Source organism: Muntiacus reevesi, chromosome 18 (genome assembly GCF_963930625.1).
Source record: "Muntiacus reevesi chromosome 18, mMunRee1.1, whole genome shotgun sequence".
Classification (NCBI taxonomy): Eukaryota; Metazoa; Chordata; class Mammalia; order Artiodactyla; family Cervidae; genus Muntiacus; species Muntiacus reevesi.
In genome coordinates, this window is record NC_089266.1 from 9119229 (window position 1) to 9139246 (window position 20018).

Sequence of the window (20018 nt, forward strand, 5' to 3'; positions counted from 1 at the left end):
AGTTGTAATATTTCTGTTGGTGGACGATTTGAAACATTTCTAGAATTACCCAAATGTGACGCTGAGACACAAAGTGAGCATGTGCTCTTGGAACAATGGTGCTGGTAGACTTGCTTGATGCAGGGTTGCTGCAAACCTTCAATTTGTTAAAAAAAAAAAAAAAAGAAAAGAAAAGAAAAAGCAATATCTTCAAAGCTCAATGAAACAAGGTGTGCCTGTCCGTAAGTGTGTATGTTTGTATGTGGGTATGTGTGTGTGTGTGGGCATCCCAGGTGGTGCTAGTGGTGAAGAACCTACCTGCCACTGTTATAGACAGGATTTGATCCCTGGGTCTGGAAGATCCCCTGGAGACGGCATGGCAACCCACTCCAGTATTCTTGCTTGGAGAATCCTGGCAGGCTACAGTCCATAGGGTCTCAAAGACTCGGACATGACTGAAGCAACTTAGCACACACGTTTGTATACGCCCGTGTGTGTGTACTGGTGTATACATATGTCTGTCTGTGTCCATGTGTATATGTGTGTGTCCCTGGAGTGTGTGAGATCCAGTCACCCTGTTGGTAAGCTGAAGACAGTCCACAGCTCCCAGACTAGGATGAGAAGCCAGAAGCCCCTGGTGTAGCCAGCATTGCTCGTCCCTCCCCAGCACCCCAGGTCACTGGGCTGATTCCCTTTTCTCCTCCTCAGCCCCCTCCCCAACTGTGAACCTGGAGACCTGGGGTCCTCTCCTGCCTCCATGCAGACATGCCCACCCCACATCCACTGCCCTAGCTCAGGCCACATTGGGCTCCTGCCCCTGCCCCCACCCCTGGGATGCAGCCCGCACCGCCCCCCCAGCCCCCCTCCCCCCCATCCTCACAGCTGTCTCCCTCATACTGCTGCAGCCCTTTCTGATTCCCCGAATGCACTGGCCTCACTCTCACCCCGAGATCTTTGCACCTGCATGCCTTCTGCCCGGAAACCACCCCCCGCCCCCCCCCCCAGCCAGTGGCACGTGTCTCTGGTTACCACCTTCTCTGTTTTCTTGTCTCAGCTGAGACGCTCTTTCTGGGAAGCTCCCTGACCCCCTTCCAGCAGGGAAGGGAGGTGGCTCTCCTCTGGGGTGTCAGTAGGGTCCCTTCTCACTGCCGGCAGGTTTGGGGAGAGACCAGGACACTCTTGACCTTTGGGGTGTCCCGTGTGCCCAGACCAGTAGCAGCCCCCCAGTACTCCGTGATTTCAGTTGAATGGATGATGAGGGGGACAATGGCCCAACTCCCCTGACCCCGGGGACCCCCATGCAATATGGACACTGTCGTGGGAGGCAGGGAGCCCCGTCGGGAGCTCTGACGGTGGAGGGCTGCAGGGCCCCTGTGCAGGAGGAGGCAGGAGTGGGTGAGGAACACGTGCTGGGGAAAGCTGGGGGTCTCTGAGGTAGCCCCTTCCTGGCCCTCTGGAGGTGTCTGTCCCGTGAGCAGGGTGAGAATGGTGGGCAGGTTTTCAGGGGAGTGAGATATGAGTCCTGGGGTGGCTGCCTCTTGAGGCACCCCCAGGCCCCCTGGCTCCCCTCCAGGGACAGGCTCTAGGGTGTGGGCGCACACTTGTGCACACACACACACACACACATGCACGTGAGCCAAGTTCAATGTGCATATTCCTGTAACGCTGGGCCGCTGGCAGGAAGTGAGCAGTGGGGAGGCCGCTGCTGGGAACCCGGGGCTGGCCCCGCTGAGATAAAGGGAGGCCGCAGATTGGAGCTGGAGATAGCGGCTGGGGCCTGTAAACAGGTTGGGGAGATGTCCTTCCCATCGCATCCCCTTGGCCCTGAGCCTGCAGGATCCATAGGGCGCTGGCCTGGGTCCAGCTCCACAGCCTGGGAGTCGAGGGAAGGCTCTCTGTACCATCATCTCTGAAGACTGGGGGGGCGGCAAGGGACAGAGCGCTGGGCCCGGGGGCCAAGGTCATGTTTGCTCTTGGGAGGGAGGGTAGGGGGGTGGGAGGAGCCAGTTCAAGCCCTGTGCCTCCCCCACTGGGGAAGGAAATGTGACATGCATCGGAGGGGTCCCCTTCAGGGCTGTCTCTGCATTTCCGAACAGGGTGGGGGGCCAGGAGAGGATGGGAGCCACGGGAGGCTGCACCCTACCAGTCAGCAAGCGGGCTCAGCCGACAGCCCACGGTGAGCTTGAGGTTATGTAGCTGGGAGACCCCGCGCTCTACTGGCCAAGGGGAAACCATAGGACTTGCATTCTCATTCCACGAACTCCTGGACCATGAGCGCCAGGAACAGGGCTGGGTGCAAGTCTGTGTGAGGAATCCCAGTGCCCACAGTGGGTGCTCAGATACACTTGTGTTTTTGAAAAAATAAGGAGCTACCCACACAACCTAATACAGAAAAGTGTACAAAGCATATATGCACAGTTTTACATATAAATAACCTCTCATATACATATTTATATGTATAATCTCTCATATCACTGCCACTTAGATCAAGAAATAGAACATAGCCAGGATTCCAGAAGCTTCCTTGCTGTGCACAACCCGTTCCCTCTGCCAGAAGTTAGGCTGCAGCCTGTCTTTCATGCTCATTACCTGCTTTGCTCTATCGTTCTGCCATCACCCTATTTCTGTAGTTAATAACTAGTGCTGCTAGCTTTGGGATTTGCTGTGAATTTGGGGTAATGTATGCCTTTATATCCCTGGAGAAGGGATAGGCTACCCACTCCCCTATTCTTGGGCTTCCCTAGTGGCTCAGATGGTAAAGAATCAGCCTGTAATATGGGAGACCTGGGTTTGATCCCTGGGTTGGGAAGATCCCCTGGAGGAGTGTATGGCAACCCACTCCGGTATTCTTGCCTGGAGAATCCCCATGGACAGAGTAGCCTGGCGGGCTACAGTCCATGGGGTCACACAGAGTTGGACACGACTGAGCCACTGAGCGTGCCTGCGTGCCTTTGCCTGTCTGGCTCCTTTTTTGATTCTCTAGCTGTCAGATTCATCCGTGTCGCAGCTGTAGCTCATTCTTGCCACGGCTGTGTGGTTTTTCCACTGCGTGCCATGGTTGATTTCTCCACTCTACCGTTTGGGGACCTTGTGCTGTTTTCAGCCGTGGTTTCCAGACAGCCCTGCTGTGAGCAGGCACGTTCACCCTGGTGTTGCTTGGGGCACAAGTGTGCGCATTTCTGTTGGACACACGCCTGGGGAGGAACTGCTGAGGCTGCGATCCTTATCTCCTCACTAGACCCTCCTGAGCCTTCCCCAAAGTGGCCAAGGTGATTTACACGCCATTGTTCTCATTGCTTCTTGTTCTCGCCATCCTCTGCATCATCAGACTTCAAAACTTTAGTCATTCTGGTGGACGTGTGGCGGTTTCTTGTGATTTTAATCTGCTCTTTCTGATAAGTGACGAACTTGAGCACCTTTTCTTAGGTCTTAACCATCGGATTCCGCTTCTATGAGGAGCTTGATGGAGTTCTCTAGTTGCTTCGTCAGAGTTATTTACATATGCTGGGTACTAACCCTTGTTAGTCATATGTATGGGAAAAAAAAAGTCCCCCTTTTATGGCCTGTCTTTTCACTTGTATGGAATTCTTGCTAAATCACAGACTCTTTGTTTTCTGTAGTTAAATCCGCCTCCCAACCTTATGATTGATGTCTTGTTTAAGGTCGCTTTCCTTTCCTCAAGGTCATGATGACACTCTCCTCACTGTCTTCTGAAATATGGGAGTTCCGCTGTCTCATTAAATTTAACCACTTGCTGGCTCCGTGGTGTGGAAACTGCACTTTGGAGAGAAGGTGCCCGTGTGACATGGGGGCTCCGTCCCCTCCACCCCGGGTGGCCCAGGCTGGCAGTAGGGGGCTACCTGGGTCAGAGTGGGAATCAGAGTGTCCTGACTGGGGGAGGCTGGGGAAGGTCTTGGTCAGAAGTGAAAGAGAGGATGGCAGGCACGTGCCACCAAGGCTTTGGGGAGAGAGGTGGCCTTGGACAGGCCTTTCAGCTCTGTGACCCTGGTGGGGGTGGGAGGCCTCTGCTGCCTCTCGGCGCCCCCCCCCGAGTGTATAAAGTTGGGGGCTCAGCCTCTTGCGATTGGAGGTGCTGGGTCAGCGTCTGACCCCTTCCACAGAAGCACCCACACTGTGGGATCTCGGGGTCGGGCCACAGGGAACTTTGGGTCTTAAGGGCTCTTCAGGGGTCTGGGGAGTCCACGCGGCCAGGGGCAGAACAGCCCAGGGTGACGCCTGGCAGATGGATGGGCGGAATGCTGGAATCCAGGGAAATCCACCGGGATGGTACACCCAGAGTGCCCTCCATTCTGTGAGGAAGCAGCCAGCCTTCCAGGAATCGCTTTGGGGGGGCAGGGAGAATTGTGGGGGGATGCAAGCAAGCCCAGGGCTGGGTCCCCACTTCAAGGGTCTCCCCCTGGGGGGTGGGGCTGGGTGTGTGCGGGCAGTAGGGGCAGGAGACATGGGGACAGTGGGGGACATAGCCTTGGAGACCCTGTGAATTTCAGGCTCCACCAGCTGGGGCCAGGGGGACTTCTGGGCACCCCACCTTCCCAGGCCCCCCCAGCTCTGGCTACAAGGAGAGCAGACCCTTACACTTTCTGCCCCATCTGCTGGCCCCAGGCCCCAACTGGGGCCCATCAGCCACGTGAGGCCAGCATTGGGGGCCTGGCATTATTTACTGCGGCAGCTTCCTCCTCCTTCCAGTAACTTGTCCTCCAGCTCCAGGCAGCTTCTGATCAAGCAGCAGACCTCTAATCTCTCGAATCTGTTCTCTTACCGGCATAAGCCTCTTGCTTCCTGTTACTCGGCCCAGGCCGAGGCGTGGGGTCAGCTTCGAGCTGGCCGGGCCCCGGCTGTTCCCAGGGCCTCTGCCCAGGCCCCTTAGTCCACCCAGGAGGGAGCACACAGGGGTCAGATGCCGGGCATGGGCTTGGCGAGCCGTCTGGGGTGGGACCAGCTCTGCAGATACTGATCCTGTGCTGGGGGTAGGGGACCCCAGGACGTTGGGGGCACGGGCTCTGAGGCTGCAACTCTGGGTCCTGCACGGTGGGTGGCTGAGGCTCCTCCGCTTCCCCTCCACAGGGCAGAGTACCCACGAAGGGCGCCCTTCACCTCTGACCTCCTCTGCCTCCCGGCCCCTGTGTCTGCCTCCCCACCCCTGTGTGGGGCCAGAGCCTGTGTGAGAAGGGAGGGCACAGAGGTTCCGGAGAGCAGACCTGGATGGAACACACAGGGACAGAAGGAATCGGGGCTTTGGCCTTATCTGCAGGGGCAAGTGTGGGAAAGGGCTTCTGCTGCAGAATTCTAGGGTTATGCACCTTGGGTGGGCCTCCCCAGCTACCCCAGAGGAATCTCAAGGTCGCAGGGTAAGGTGGGGGCAAGAAAGGCTGCCCTGCCTCCACTGGACTCTGAACACGGGAACAGACATCAGGTGCCCTGGGCACAGATCCTACCTCCTCTAGGAAAGGTATTCCTAGTGATGGCGCACCTGTCCTCAAGCCCTAGCTTCTGCATCAGTCATGCAGCCAGATTGGAACCAGGTGTCTAGTCCTGAGCAGCGCCTCCTTCTGGGCCCAGCTGCGGGAATTTTGTCTTATAAGGAACCCTACCGAATCCTTCTTTGGGCTTCCCAGGTGGTGCTAGTGGTAAAGAACCCGCCTGCCAATGCAGGAGACATAAGAGAATGTGTTCAATCCCTGGGTCAGGAAGATCCCCTGGAGGAGGGCATGCCAGTCCACTCGTGTATTCTTGCCTGGGAAATCCCATGGACAGAGGAGCCTGGTGGGCTACAGTCCACAGGGTTGCAAAGAGTCAGACACGACTGAAGCCACTTAGCACAACAATCCTTTATTTTGTCCCCAGTGGGCCTGTTCCTGTCCTCTGTGCCACAGACTCATCTCATTTCTCTTCCCCTGGCAGTCCTGCAGAGGATAGGAGATGCCCTTTTTTTGGGGGGAGGGGGGTGCTCCCTGGACATCTTGGGCTTGACTTCCCAGCTGCTGACAGGATGGCTGGTGTCAGGGAAAGCAGGTCTTCATGGTGACAGAGTTCAGAGGGGATCTATGGGAAGGAAGAAGGTCAGAGTCTGAGGCTGGGGAATAGGCCAAAGTAGGGGAACTGCCAGGGACCCCATCCTAGCTGGGGAGGCCAAGAACTCTGACTTTGGGCTCCAAACACAGAATAATCCACTATGGGGAGGAGGATTTTATGCTTAGTATTTACATTTCATCCTCTTAAAATGTCTCTCTTTTGTGAATATTTTATAACGCAAGTAATAGATTCATACAGTCACAGAAACTTGAAATCTATAAATAACTATACATATATAGTTATGAGTTCATATGGAGTTATGAGCTCAAGCATTTCTTATGAGAGAGTGCGTGACCCAAGCGGTGAGAAGGTTTGAAGGTCACTCTTTCCTAGTGCTTATGATTTTTTTTTAAAAATTCCAGGCACCTTCCTACTGAGTTTGAAGTCCAGGATGGCAGGATGAAGGAAGGTCCGATGTTCAGGGACTGGGAGGGCTGGCATTAGCAAAAAGTCTTGAGCTGGCTTGACGGGGATGATGGAGGGGTCTGAGGAGCCACAGATGATGCGGGCGTCGCTGGGGCTCTGGGCTGTCTCTGGTGGGCACCTGCTCTCATCAGGATCAGAGGCAAGAGTGAACTCACCCTGGCGTGTGGTGAGGGAGAGGCAGCCATGGCTGGGCCTCTGGTCAGGAACCCAAGACCCCTGTGCTCAGGGTGGAGGACATCACCCAGGACTGGCGCCTTCTGAGCACACCCACCTCTCTCTCCAGCCCTGGGTCCCTGGGAGGAGCTTTGTTACTGGAGCGCTTAACTCCACAAAGTATTTGTCATGCTCCTGTGGGGCCCCGGGCAGGGGCAGGACACAGCCTGTGCCGTCACGCGTCTGGTCAGTTGGGCGGGCAGTGGTCCAAGATGCCGGTGATCCGGGGTGGGAGTGCATTTCTAGAGTCCTGGGTGAGCAGAGGCCAGTGCTCCCTGTCGGGATTTGTTGCTGCCGGGGAAGGAAGCTCAGAAAGAAAACGCCAAGTCCTCAGACCACCCACCAGTCAGTATCTACCGGGCACCTGTTAGGTTTAACCAGCCAGTGCTGGGTGCTGGGATAGGGGCTTTGTCTCCCACCAGGGGCGGAGGGCCAAGGATGGATCGCAAGGAGCTCTGCACGGCGGGACCCTGATCCCCATTTTACAGATAAGGAAAATGAGGTCCGGGAAATAGACTAACTTGAGGGTAAATAGAGTCAGGATTGGAACCCACACCTCCCAGGTCTGGCTGTGAGAGCCACGGGCGTGTGGACAGCCGGCAGGGGGCAGTGCTGGAAGCACCTGGAGGCACTGCCCAGCCTTGCTCCCTTCTGCGCTTGGAGGAATCCTGTGTATCTTCCAGGAGTTTAGCCCGTCTCCTCCTCCAGGAAGCTTTCCATGATACCCCTCAACGCTCTGCCAAGACACACCCTTTTCTCCCTGTTCCCTCTGCACCTGGCTTACCTCAGAGCAGCCCTTGTCACTAGCCACTTGCCGGTATCTTTCATTGGGTTGCAGGCCACTTGAGGGCAAGACCTGTGTCTTTTGTTCTCAGCATCCTACCATCCTTCCAACTTAGAACATGGTAGCTGTTACGGAAATAACTGAATGAAGGAGAAAACAAGAGTAGAGGGTGTGAGGGCCTTCCTTCCAAAGATGGGAAGTGGCCCCAGAGAGGGGCAGGATCTGCATGCATTGGGGGCCGGGGGAAGTCTGCCAGGGGACAGCTCCAGCCTCGGTATCAGACAGTGCTGCCAGGAGGGAGCCATGGCAGGTTCTTGAGCAGGGGCACGGCAGGGCAAGCCTCCCCTTATCTCTGGGCCACCCCATGCTGACCCTCCTGCAGTGAGGGGCAGGAGCTGCACTCTCCAGGCCGGCAACCTGATTCCTTCTGGAAGTTCTTCCAGCCTTCTCACCTAAGGCCCTCAAGCTGCACCTTTCCCAGGTGAGGGATGAGCTAGTCTAATTTCTCTTCTCCTGGCATTCCTGCAGAGGATGGGAGATGACCCTTTTTTGGGGGGGCGGAGCCCTGGGCACCCTGGGTTTGACTCCCCTGCAGCTGACAGGACGCTGGCATCGGGGCAAGCAGGTCTTCATGATGGCAGAGCTGAGGGCAGACACTCCCCTGGAACCTGGGATCAGTTCTTTCGTTGGCTCATTCATGAATTTATTCAGTAAATGTTTATTGGGCACTCTAGGTGCCTAGACCCTGCTCAGTCTTGGGGTTGGTGGATCCTGGCCTCTGGGGGTGTGTGAGGGCCACTCCCACGGTGGTGCCTGTCCCCCTCACCACACCAGTGGGCTCCTCTGCCACTCTTTCCTCACCCACTCTGGGCCACCCTGGGGTGGGGGAAGGGGCTCCGGGGGTGAAGAGCCCCCGGCAGACCCTCCCCAAGGAGCAAGCAGGGTGGGGTGGGGGTGGGCCTCTGGCAGCCCTGCCCGGCCCCACACAGGCAGCTGTTCCCGGAATGGGGGTTTTAAACTTTTTTTTTTGTTGGCGCATATGCATGTGGTCTTAATTATTTATACGCAGCACTTATCTCCCCCAAATGTTTTATCGGGATTCGGCAGATCCGAGAGATGGAAGCCCCGTGCAGGAGCGGGGGCGGGGAGGGGACTGTAGGGGAAGCAGTGGGGAGCCGGGGGCGGGGAGGGGAGGCGGGGTGGTGAAGGGAGCTAGTTTAGGCGTCCCCTAAATCAGCCCAGGAGTGAGGGAAGGAAGGACCCCAATCGCGGTGGGTCGGTTTAAGTCTTTCAGGCCCTGATGGAAGTTGGGAAACTGCAACGGGTATCCGGCCTGCAGGAGTTAACACCTGGGGCGGCTTTGCTTAACCACTCTGGGCCCTGGCCTGCGTGGGTCCCACCGACAGGGGGCCCCACGCCAAGGGCCACTTCTCCGAGCGTCCCTGGTGGATGCGAAGAAGGACGGAGGACCACATCTTGCAGCAGCAACCCTTGAGAAAGGTCCCTGCTCTTTCCTGGTGGAAGTGGCCAGAGGAGAGATCAGGCCTGACCTTGGGACCCCTCACCTGTTAATGTGCAGGGGCATTATGTCTTCTTTATGCTCACCACCCGCTGGAGACATTTCCTGCCCATTTTACAGAGCAGGAAACTGAGGTTCAGGAGAGTCACCGGTCTAAGGACCTCCAGCAGAGCAGGGATTGTTGCCCATGTGGACTTAGGCAGATGGTCTTTCCTGGAGCAACGGGAGGTAGTGGGCCGGGCCTGCCCCCTCACTTGGCTCCCAGAATCCCAACATCTCCCAAGCTGCATATGCCCTGTATATGCCCTCTTTTCCTGGATGTTTGGGCAGCGCGGGCGGGAGATTCCTGGAAGCGCCTCCCAGGCACACACCCCTTCTTGCACCCGCCCACCCTGTGCTTGCAGGATTTGCAGGGGGGCTCTGAAATACTGGGGTAGGGGGCCAGGAACCTGAGCCTGGAGGGCCCAGGAGTCCTCCACTCCTCCCACTGGCAGTGCTCAGCACGCTCTGGCCTAACCCCTGTCCTGCCCGCACCCAGGCAGCCTTCTGGGGCTGAGAGCTGAAGGCACACAGAGTGTCCCACCGGGAGGTCTGGCTGGGGATGGGGGGCCCCCGCGATGGGGTGGGGCATGGGGCACTGGGTGGGCTTCACCCCAGCTGTCCACAGGGACAGAGACTTGGAGGCGCACCCAGGAGCCTCCTAGCCGGGGCCGCCCTCCCCTCCCCACCGGGGTCTTCCGGGGAGGGGGGGCTAGCCCCTTGCTGGGAGAGTGTGCATGTTTGCGCTGGGGGTGGGGAGGACTTCCTTGAATTTGCCGCTGCGGGCGGAATCTTCCCGGTTGGGGCTGGGTGGGGGCCGGGTTGGGGCAAGCTCTTGGGCCCCCTGGAATCTAGATTCCCTTGGTTGGGGCAGGGCCAGAGAGGGGGGTGTCTCACCCCAGGCCACGGAGTCGAGGCTCTCTCTTTCAGTGGGAGATTCCTGAGAGCTCCAGACGGCCCTGGGTAATCGGTTCATCGATTAACAGCTTGGGTGTGGGGGGCGCTTCAACCGGGGGCGGGGCTGCTGAGTCTGGGGCCGAGCCCAGCGAAGTGTTGCTGGTGGGAGGCGGGTTGGGGAGGGGAGGGTCTCTGCACCTCTCTAAGACGTTGAGGATCCTCCGAGGGGCCCCCCGGGTGCCAAGCGCCAGCCGGGCCCCCTTGGGCCCCTGGAAGAATTGGTTCCCACCAGCCAACCTGTTCCCATAGCCAGAAGTTGCCATGGTGACCCCCTCCCACCTTCAGCTACAGCTTTTCCAGTAAAACCACTGCAGAAATCCATACTTCCCGACAGACACGCCCCCGGCCCCCCACCCCCCACTCTGCGCGGTAGGGAGCGGCCAGGAGTTAACCCTCTGCCTGCCGGCTGGCCGGCACTATTAGGGAAAGTCAGAGGAGTGAGAGCTGGCCTTGGGGACCTGGGGCTGGAGAGCAGAAAGTGAACAGGGGACAGGCCAGCTGCCGTTTCCCTCGCGGCCCCAGGATGGGACTCCAGGAAGTTAGAGGAGAGAAGGGAAGCTAGCGCCCCACTGTCACCGGCTCTGGAGGATTCTAGCCAGGGCGCCAGGACTGCTCCCGGTGGAATCCGAGTGTCCCCGCTGGACTCCAGCTAGCCGCCCCAGGGTGCCTTCTGCTGTCGGTGGGGAAACAGGTCTCCCTAGCCTGGCCTGCAGTTGCTGATGGATCAGATCTCCCCTCTCCCTCCTGTCCCCCTCCTCCAGCGCAGATCTTTGGGAGACTGAAAGGGCTCAGCTCAAGTGCAGCAGCCCCACTGCCCGCACCCAGCAGCCCTTCAAGGGAGGCCACACGCCCCCCAGCCTGGCTTTGCGTCCATAGGTGGGCTATTGGACAAAAGACGTCACTGACCAGTTGGGGTCTTGGCTTTCTTCCCTGAGAAGTGAGGGGAATGATCTAGGCTGCTTGCAAGTTTGAGGAAGAAGAGATATTCCATCCTGCCAGGGAGGGAGGCAGGGGGTGCCAGGGATAAAGCCTGCTTTGTCTCTATCAGAGCAGGGGCCCCTGGGGACCCCTGAGACTGTGCGGACCCAGGGGGCTCAGCCCTGCGGCCCAGCCTGCTTCCACTTTCAGAGCTGTCAGTGGGCTCTAATTGTTCTCTCTGTAGCCCAGGATGAATAATTGAGAGGTCTTTGAAGAGAATTAATTAGCCCGTTTATTGACTGTAAATGCTTTGCTGCAGATGATAAAGGGAAGGCTTAGCTGCTGTGCCTGCCGCCGGCCCACAGCTCGACGTGGCATTTGTACTCGGGGTTCCCTGGGAACCACCAGGGCTCAGCCTTTGCCTTTCGCCCCAGAGGGGTACAGACCGAGAGCTCCCCCACCTGCCTGCCCCTTGCTGCCAGGTTCTGCCCCTCAGCTCCGGCTCTGCTTCGGGTATCTTCCAAGAGGTCAGTAGGGACCTCCCTGGCCCCAAGGACTGGGGACAGGTCACATCCCAGTGTGGGGAGCACTTGGCCAGCACGCTGAACTGAGGGAGAGAGGTAGGTCTTCCTTGAGGTGGCTGAAGCCAGGGAGGCTGGTGCTCAGGGCTCGGGAGGGGAGGGGGAGCCCTGCGTGTCGATGTCTGCATCCCAGGCAGGGGCAGGGGCCAAGCTGAGAGCCCAAGCCTCCCCAGTCCTGCTGGTGGTGGACATCTGTGCTTTGGGCTGCTCAGTGTCCAAACAGCCTTCCCAGGGCCTATGGTTGAGTCAGACAGCATGCAACGAGGGTCCAGCAGTGCTATCCTATGCAGGCTGTTCCGTGCTAACCTCTACACCCGTAAGCTACTTACTCTGTCTTAACCAGAGAGCAACTCTCCATCAGATGCAGTTCGGACTAGTGACTTCCCTTGTGTTTCCTGAGAAACTCCTTCTATCAGTCAGCTACTGCCATAATTAGGCCCCCTAACAAACAGACCCACAGGCTCAGCGGTGTTCCACAGTAAGCGTTGGCTTTTTGCTGTCATGTGAGTAGGCTTGTTGGGGTTCAGCAGATAGATCCAGACTGAGCTTGCCTCTGTGTTGTGTGTTGGGTCCAGGTTAGTTCCACGTGTTTCTTGTCCTCCTTGGACCAGCGTGAGACCCGAGGTGTGTTCTGTCCTGGGCCGTGTCATCAGGCAGGAGAGCAGGTTTGTTGTGCAAGGCATTTCAAGTCTCTGCTCGCTGCATATCACTCCCATCCCATTGATCAAGTCACATGGCGCTCTGGTTTGAAGGCTTGTGTCCCCTGAAAATTCAGATGTTGAAATTCTGACCCCCAAAGACGATGGCATTAGGAGGTAGGGCCATTGTTAGGTGATGAGGGCTGCAGCCTCATGAATGAGATTAGTGTTTTTATAAAAGAGACCCCCAGAGCTCCCCCGCCCCATTCCCCCTGTGAGCACACAGTGAGAAGGTGCCCGCTGGGAACAGGAAGAGGGTTCTCACCAGAGCCTGACCATGTTGGCCCCTTGATTTGGGATTTTCAGCCTTCAAATCTGAGACATTTCTGTTGTTTACAAGCCCTGAGACTATGGTACTTCGTATAGACTGAGACGGGGCAGGGGTGGGGGGTAGCGGGATGGTGCCCAATGTCAAGGATACAGATGTATAGCTGCAGAAGTGAGTGAAGCGGCAGGGTTGATAACCCAATCCCTTCTTTTTTAGCTTTAGTTTTATTATGAGAATAGTTTTTTAAAAATCAGAAAGCCAAAGTAGGCAGAGGGGCATAGTGAATCTCCTTGGAACATCACCCAGATTCCATAGCTGTTAATATCTTACTATATTTTCCCTGATCTGCCTTTTTCTGCCTCAGTATTCTTAAAGCTTTTTAGAAATTGAAGTTAAAATACACATAACATGAAATTTACCGTTGTAACCGTTTTTAAGTATGCGGCTCAGTGGCATTAGATATATTCCCACTGCTATGCAGTCATCGCCAGCACCCACCTCCAGAACACTTTTGTCATCCTGAACTGACACTGTCCCCGTGAGACACTAACCCTCCTTTCTCTCCTCCCCCAGCCCCTGGCAACCGCCATTATGTTTCTGTCTCTATAAATCTGACTATTCTGGGTACCTTATCTAGGAGAAATTACACAATATTTGTCCTTCTGTGACTGTATCGTTTTGCACAGCATAATGTTTTCGAGGTCCATCCGTATTGTGGTGTGTGTCAGAATTTTTTTTAAGGCCAACTAATACTGCGTTGCATGTATAGACCACGTTTTGTTTATTCATTCATCCACTGATGGACATTTGGGTTGCTTCTACCTTTTGACTGTTTTGAATAATACTGCCATGAACCTGAGTGTACAGGTGTCTGCTTGAGACTCTGCTTTCAGTTCTTTGGAGTGTATACCCAGGCGTGGAATTGCTGGATCGTATAATAATTCCACGTTTCACTCTTTGAGAAACTGCCATACTGTCCTCCACAGTGCCAAGACCATTTCACATTCCTATTTGCAAAACACAAGTGTTCCAGTCTCTCCATATCCTCACCAACACTTGTTGTTTTTTTGTTTTTTCCTTTCTTTCCTTCTTTCTTCCTCTCTCCCTTTCTCTCTCCTTCCCTCCCGTCCTTTCTCCTTCCTTTCCTTCCTTCTTTCTTCATCATTGCCCTCTTAAAGGGTATGAAGTAGTGTCTCATAGTTTTGTTTTCCTTTAATATTTATTTATTTGGCTGTGCCGGGTCTTAGTTGCAGCATGTGGGATCTTCAGTCTTTACTGCAGCTTGCAAGATCTTTAGTTGTGGCGTGGGAAGACATGTGGGATCTAGTTCCCTGACCAGGAATCAAACCCGGGCCCCCTTGCATTGGGAGCACAGAGTACTTAGCCCCTGAACCACCAGGGAAGTCCCCTCATTGTGGTTTGATTTGTTTCTCTCTCCTTTTGACTTCAGCTCTCTTTTGAGATGGGTTTCTGTTTCTTGTAACTGGGACTAGTTTGGGTGGGTTTAGCAGCAAGTGCCCTGTGGTTCTAGCTAACAAGCCAGGCTCTTCACTCCCAAGCACTGTCCCAATTCAAGCCCCTAATAGCCCAGTGAGGTGGGGGCTGCTTATGAAGCTCAGTGTAGGGGTGAGGCTAGGGTGGACAGGTGACTTGCCCGAACTGGTGTTCAAAGGCAAGCCTACATCTGAGCCGTGACCTTGGGCTCCTCAGGGTAGGGTAGGCATTGCCAGGTCACTGCCAGGGGAGGCTTGCCTGTTCCCTTGGCTCAAGACTTGGAGAACTGGTGTTGGGGTGGGGTGACCCCAAGACCTGGACAGCCCCAGGGTGTGCAGGAGAGACTGGAAAGAGAGAGGGCAGTGAGACTCTCTGCTTCTTTCCCAGGATGAGGCATTTGGAGGCTGAGAGCATCTTGAGAAGAGGAGCTCATTGCCCGAAAGAGCTGCTGTGGCATCTAAAAATATGGGCTTCCTTCCTTCCGGGGAGGGGGATGGAGAAGGAAGCTGCCCACCCCCTGCTCACCAGTAAGCTGCCTGTGTTCAGATGAATTGCTCAATTGCAGTTAACACCTGGCTCCTTGGCCTGGCCCTCAGAGCCTTAGCATGCTATTGAACTCCTTGTGGAATGGGCTTGCTGGGTGGGTCTGGTGGGCTGAAGTGATGGGGAAGAGAGCCTGCCTGCTGGGGACTCCGCAGCAGGCAGGCCAGGCAGGGCCCTGGGGTCCCACCTGCTCAGTGCCCCCGGCCCCACCCGGGCTTCAGATGGGGTCTTTACTGTTTGCTATGTGTCCCGTAAGCCCGGGCATCAGTGTCTGGCTTCCTGGAAACCGAGGTGGTGGTGAAAGGAGTGGGCAGAGCCAGCTGGCGTGGATGCCCACCCCAGGCCTCAGGGCCACGGGAGACCACCTGCAGAGGAGCCAGAAGAGGGATGGCCGGCGGCTGGGGCCCACCAGGCTGGGGCGGCGGGCACAGCTGGGCCTGTGGGAGGGCTGGAGGGGCCTCTGGGGAAGGGACTTACCGGCAGGCAGCTCTGCTGAGACCCCAGGGGCCCTCCTCGATTCCAGTAAAAACAGAACATGGGGTGGGGTGCCAGCTTCTGCCCGCCTGGGGCCACCCCCTCCCCTCGACTATCTCCCAGCTGCTCCCCTCCCAGCCTGGCTCCTCTCCTCCTCCTCTCAGTCCTTCCTCTCCTCTTGTGGTTGAGTCCCAGGCTACTTAAGGTGATGCTTAGACAGGTATAGCAAGACTGTTCTTCCAGTGGAGGATACTTCCCCAGGTGGGTGCAGCCTGCTGAGGAGTGGCCCGGTGATCCCCTTTCCCAGCCTCGCCACCCGCCCAGATGCCTTCCCGGCCAGGCCTGAACTCAGCACCTGCTGGCCCCGCTGCCCCACGTGGCCCGGCAGCCCAGGCTCAGCTCCGTGAATCTGCTCCCCGCCTGCCCTGGAGGTGGGGGCAGGTGTTCCTTGAGTGGGAGTTGCCCCTTGGGAGGCCTCCCTCCAAGGGTCTGTCGGGCATGAAAGGGGGAGAGTGTTTCCCAGACAGGCAGTCAGGGGTTTTCACAGGAGCTCCCTCTGACCTCCACTCTGGGGGACCCGGGCCTCTCACCTCCACCCTGTGGGGACACGACCCCCTTTTTTTGGTTGGTTGCAGGGCTGCCCACTGAACTGACACCCTCCCCATCCCACTCACTGGGATCTGGGGCTCACCCTGAGAGGTGGGTGCTGCTTTCCCCTGCCCACTCCACCCCACCCCGCTCCGAAGCCAGCCACTCAGGTGCAGGGAGTGGTCTCGGGGGAGACTTCTGGGCAGGTTCCCAGGGCCTGCAGGGCAGCCCCTCCTTTTCCAGAAAGAGGAAGGAAGGCCCCGCATCTGGGGACAAAGCCTCCATCCCCACCCTCCCTGGCCTGAAGCTTCAGTTCACCCTGTGACCTGGCCTCTGGGAGACGGGCCAGCTCTAGGGTGGAGTCGGTCCCCTAGGACCACCCCCTCCTGGGTAGGACGTTTGTCCTCTGTGCTTCAGGGGCCAATCTCCTCTGGCCCACCTTCCCAGGCCCGGCGTGGGGTCTGCGCTGTCCCCCTTCCCCAGGGCCCTGCAGTGTCCCTTTGTCCTCGGGCTGGCATTGCAAGCCTTTCCCAGCCCCAGGGAGCAGGCTGCCCTGAGGACAAATCACCTTGGCCACAGCCCCCTCCCACCTCCTGCCACCCCTGCTGGGGATGCAGAAAAGGCCCTTCCTGTGACTGCTCCAGACTGTAAACTCCTCCCAGGGTAGTGTGTGTGCAAAGCACATGGAGAGCCCCCTGCACCCACCCCGCCTGCAACTGTGGGCTTGTTGTCACCAGCACCAGTGGCAGCAGAGATGCAGGGGCACCTACTGTGTGCAGGGGGCTTCCAGGCCGGAGGGGAGGTGTGGTGGCAGCTTTCAAAGGATTTTTTTTTTGGTTGGTTGCACTGAGTCTTTGTTGCTGCATGCAGGCTTTCTCTAGTTGCAGAGAGGCTGGGGTGGGGGGTGGGGGGGGGCTACTCTCTAGTTGCAGCGAGTGGGCTTCTCATTATGCTGGCTTCTCTTGTGGAGCACAGGCTCTCGGCACACAAGCTTCAGTAGTTGCCGCACTTGGGCTCGGTAGTTGCGGCTCATGGGCTCTAGAGAGTGGGCTCAGAAGTTGTGGCACGTGGGCATAGCTGCTCCACAGCAGGTGGAATCTTCCCGGACCAGGGATTTAAGCCATGTCGGTTCCATTGGCAGGTGGATTCTCATCCACTGTGCCACCAGGGAAGTTCAGGATGTTTTTTTTCTTTTTTCTGGCTGAGCCAGGTCTTAGTTTCAGCACACGGGATCTTCATTGCAGCCTGTGGGATATAGTTTCCAGACCGGGGATCAAACTCAGGTCCCCTGCATTGGGAGCACAGAGTCTTAGCCACTGGACCACCAGTCAGTCAGTCAGTTCAGTCGCTCAGTCGTGTTTGACTCTTTGTGACCCCATGGACTGCAGCACGCCAGGCCTCCCTGTCCATCACCAACTCCCGGAGTCCACTCAAACTCATGTCCATTGAGTTGGTGATGCCATCCAACCATCTCATTCTCTGTCGTCCCCTTCTCCTCCTGCCCTCAATCTTTCCCAGCATCAGAGTCTTTTCAGTCCCTTTTCAAAGGGTTTAATCCTGATGGGGAGACAAGGAACAGGCAGACAGACACAGCGCCGATGGGTGATGGGCCAGCAAGTGGTGGTCCTGCCTCCATGATAAAGGTGATGCCCAGAGATGGCATCGTGAAGCAGGCTGTCTCCTCTCTCCTTCCTTTCTCCATCTGTTCTCAAACTGTCTACTCGGTGCCTGTTATGTGCCGGGCGCTGGTCCGGAGGCTGGGACAGCACATCGGGCAAAAGCGCCCACCTGGTGAGCTGGTACTCCAGTGGGAGGCCTGCTCGCCTCCAGGAAGTAAGGATTCCAGTGTATTTGAAGGAAAAAGGAGAGCAGATTAAATGGATGAGGAAGGGGGTTGGGGCAGGGTTATAAAGTTCCAGGGTCCTCTGGAGTGGCACCCGGCCCAGTGACTGAGCCAGGCCTTGGGGCAGAGAGGGCTGAGCCACATAGGAAACCTGGGGGGCAGCTGGAGCAAGGGCCCCGGAGGATGTGCTGGGCGTGTGTTCCCAGAACTGCAGGACACCTGAGGACCCAGCAGGAAGGTGGGAGGCGACGGGGTGGGAGTTGGCCTTGCAGGTCACCTGGGGGCCATGGGGAGGTCCTGATGGGGGTCAGGGGGTATTGAGTATAGACAGTGGTCACCTGGCCAGAGATGCAGTGGTATGCAACAGTGCCAGTGGAGGTGCTGAGAAGCGGTTGACTTCAGGGTGCATTTGGGGAATATTACATTTCCATGTTATTTACATTAGACAAAACCCCAAAGCAGAAGCAGAGACTTGTGTGTCCAGTGACATGGGTGCCATAGAAGCACACGAGCCTGTGGATGCAACCTGAAGTGGAAAGTGGGGACATGGGCAGTCCCGGGGTGGGGGAGGGTGTCTTCACTGAGCTCTGCAGACCAGCGGCTGTCCTTCAATGCTGCCATCCACACACTGCTGGACACACCACGGCCAAACTAAGCAGAACCGCAAGTCAGGCCCTCACAGGGAAGAGCGGCCTGGGAGCTTGTCCATGGAGCCCCCTTGTGGGGGAACCTTTTCTGGGGTCCCTGGGGTTCACCTCTCCTAACTTCCACCTGTTGGAAGGGGAAAAGTTGGCTGCCTCTGAAAGTGGATTTTTTTGCAGCAACCAAAAACCACTTGCTACTGGGCTTGGCGAATGAGTGACTGATCAAAACTGGATCATGCAACTTTTGACCCCAAAGCAGTCCCCACTCCAAAAATCCTGAGGCCGGTTTTCTCAAGTGGCTCTGAAGTCTGGTTGCAAAGCCTCTCAGGACTGAGGGTGCAGCCTCCCAAGTTACCAGGCTCAACAGCACTCATCATGAAGCCTCACCCTGCAGTCAAGGGGAGAGGTCCCCTGTGGGACTGAGCTGCGGGTCCTTACACTCTCCTTTTGTGAAACATCAGTCAGCACACCCCCACTCCCCATCACAGTTGGGAGGCTTGAATGAAATCTGTCTCTAAATCCTGATCAAGGTCACACGTCTTCTCTTTGTTATTCAGTCGTTCAGTCGCTCAGTCGCGTCCAACTCTTTGCGACCCTGTGGACTGCAGCTCACCAGGCTTCCCTGTCCTTCACCATCTCCTGGAGTTTGCTCATGTCCATTGAGTCGGTGATGCTATCCAACCTTCTCTTTACCATTTACCTTTGTACCTAAACGATCGGAGCCAAGGCTATGTTGATGCCCCCTGAGCGGCCCGGCTGCTCCTCACTCAAAGCTTGGGGACATGGTTAAACCCACTGAGACCAAGAACACCTGCTTGGCCACCTTCGAACACCTGCTCCTGTGAACGTTTCCTGGCATCACAACATTTATTCACATGAAGAATTCACTTACGAGGACTTCCCGGTGGTCCAGTGATTAAGACTGCACTCCCAATGCAGAAACGGGTGGGGTTTGATCCCTGGTGGGGGAACCAAGAGCCCACATGCCGAAATTAGAGAAACCCGTGTGCTGCAATGAAGACCCAGTGCAGCCAAAATAAATAAGTAAAATAATTTTTTAAAAAGAATTCACTTGTGAGGGGTGGAAATTCATTCTTGTTCTTTGGTCTCACCAAAAGTTGCCAAAATTTAGTAAAATAAACCAAGAGACCCAGTGTGTAGTTAAATGTGAATTTCAGATAAACAGCATTTTGTAGGATAAGTGTGTGGGATGTGTGGGATATACTTTTGCTAATAGTTATTCATTATTCACCTGAAATGCGCAGGCATTTTCTCGTTGCAGCTTTCTCCAGTTTCTCTCGATGCAGTGGCTTCTCTTGTTGCAGAGCGTGGGCTCCGGAGTACACAGGCTTCAGTAGTTGCGGCATATAGGCTTAGTTGCCTCACAGCTTGTGGGGTTTTGGTTCCCCAACCAGGGTCAAACCGGTATCCCTGCATTGGCAGGAGGGTTCTTAACCACTGGGCCACCAGGGAATCCCCTGAGCATCTTGTCTTTTATCTTGCAACCCTAGTCCCATCCACTCCATAGATTTCTTGCAGGGAAGCTGCATTTTTATCATTCTCCCTTTCCCGGAGCTGAAATGACTTTTTCTTTTCGCTTTTTATAGCTTCACAATGGCAGCAGTAAAAAATTCTTGTCAGCAGGATGATTGAAAATTTAACTACAAAGGGAATCATTTGTTACATTTGTGTCAGAGGCATAAAATGGATTCCCAGTCACACCACTGCAGTTTTTAAATATTCCCTTGGTGTTGGTGCTTTATAGTTACCTACCCAGCACATTTTATACTTTCCAGTATGAGGCTTCTTTGCAGCCAGAGTGGAATTATTTGTTCGTGTTTGGGGGCCCAGAAGTAACATTTATCCCCCCCCAAAGTTTGATGCAATGGGTTCTTGGTATTTTACAGTTATTATTATAGTAAAATTTATATTCTTCAGAATTATGACAGTATTCAGC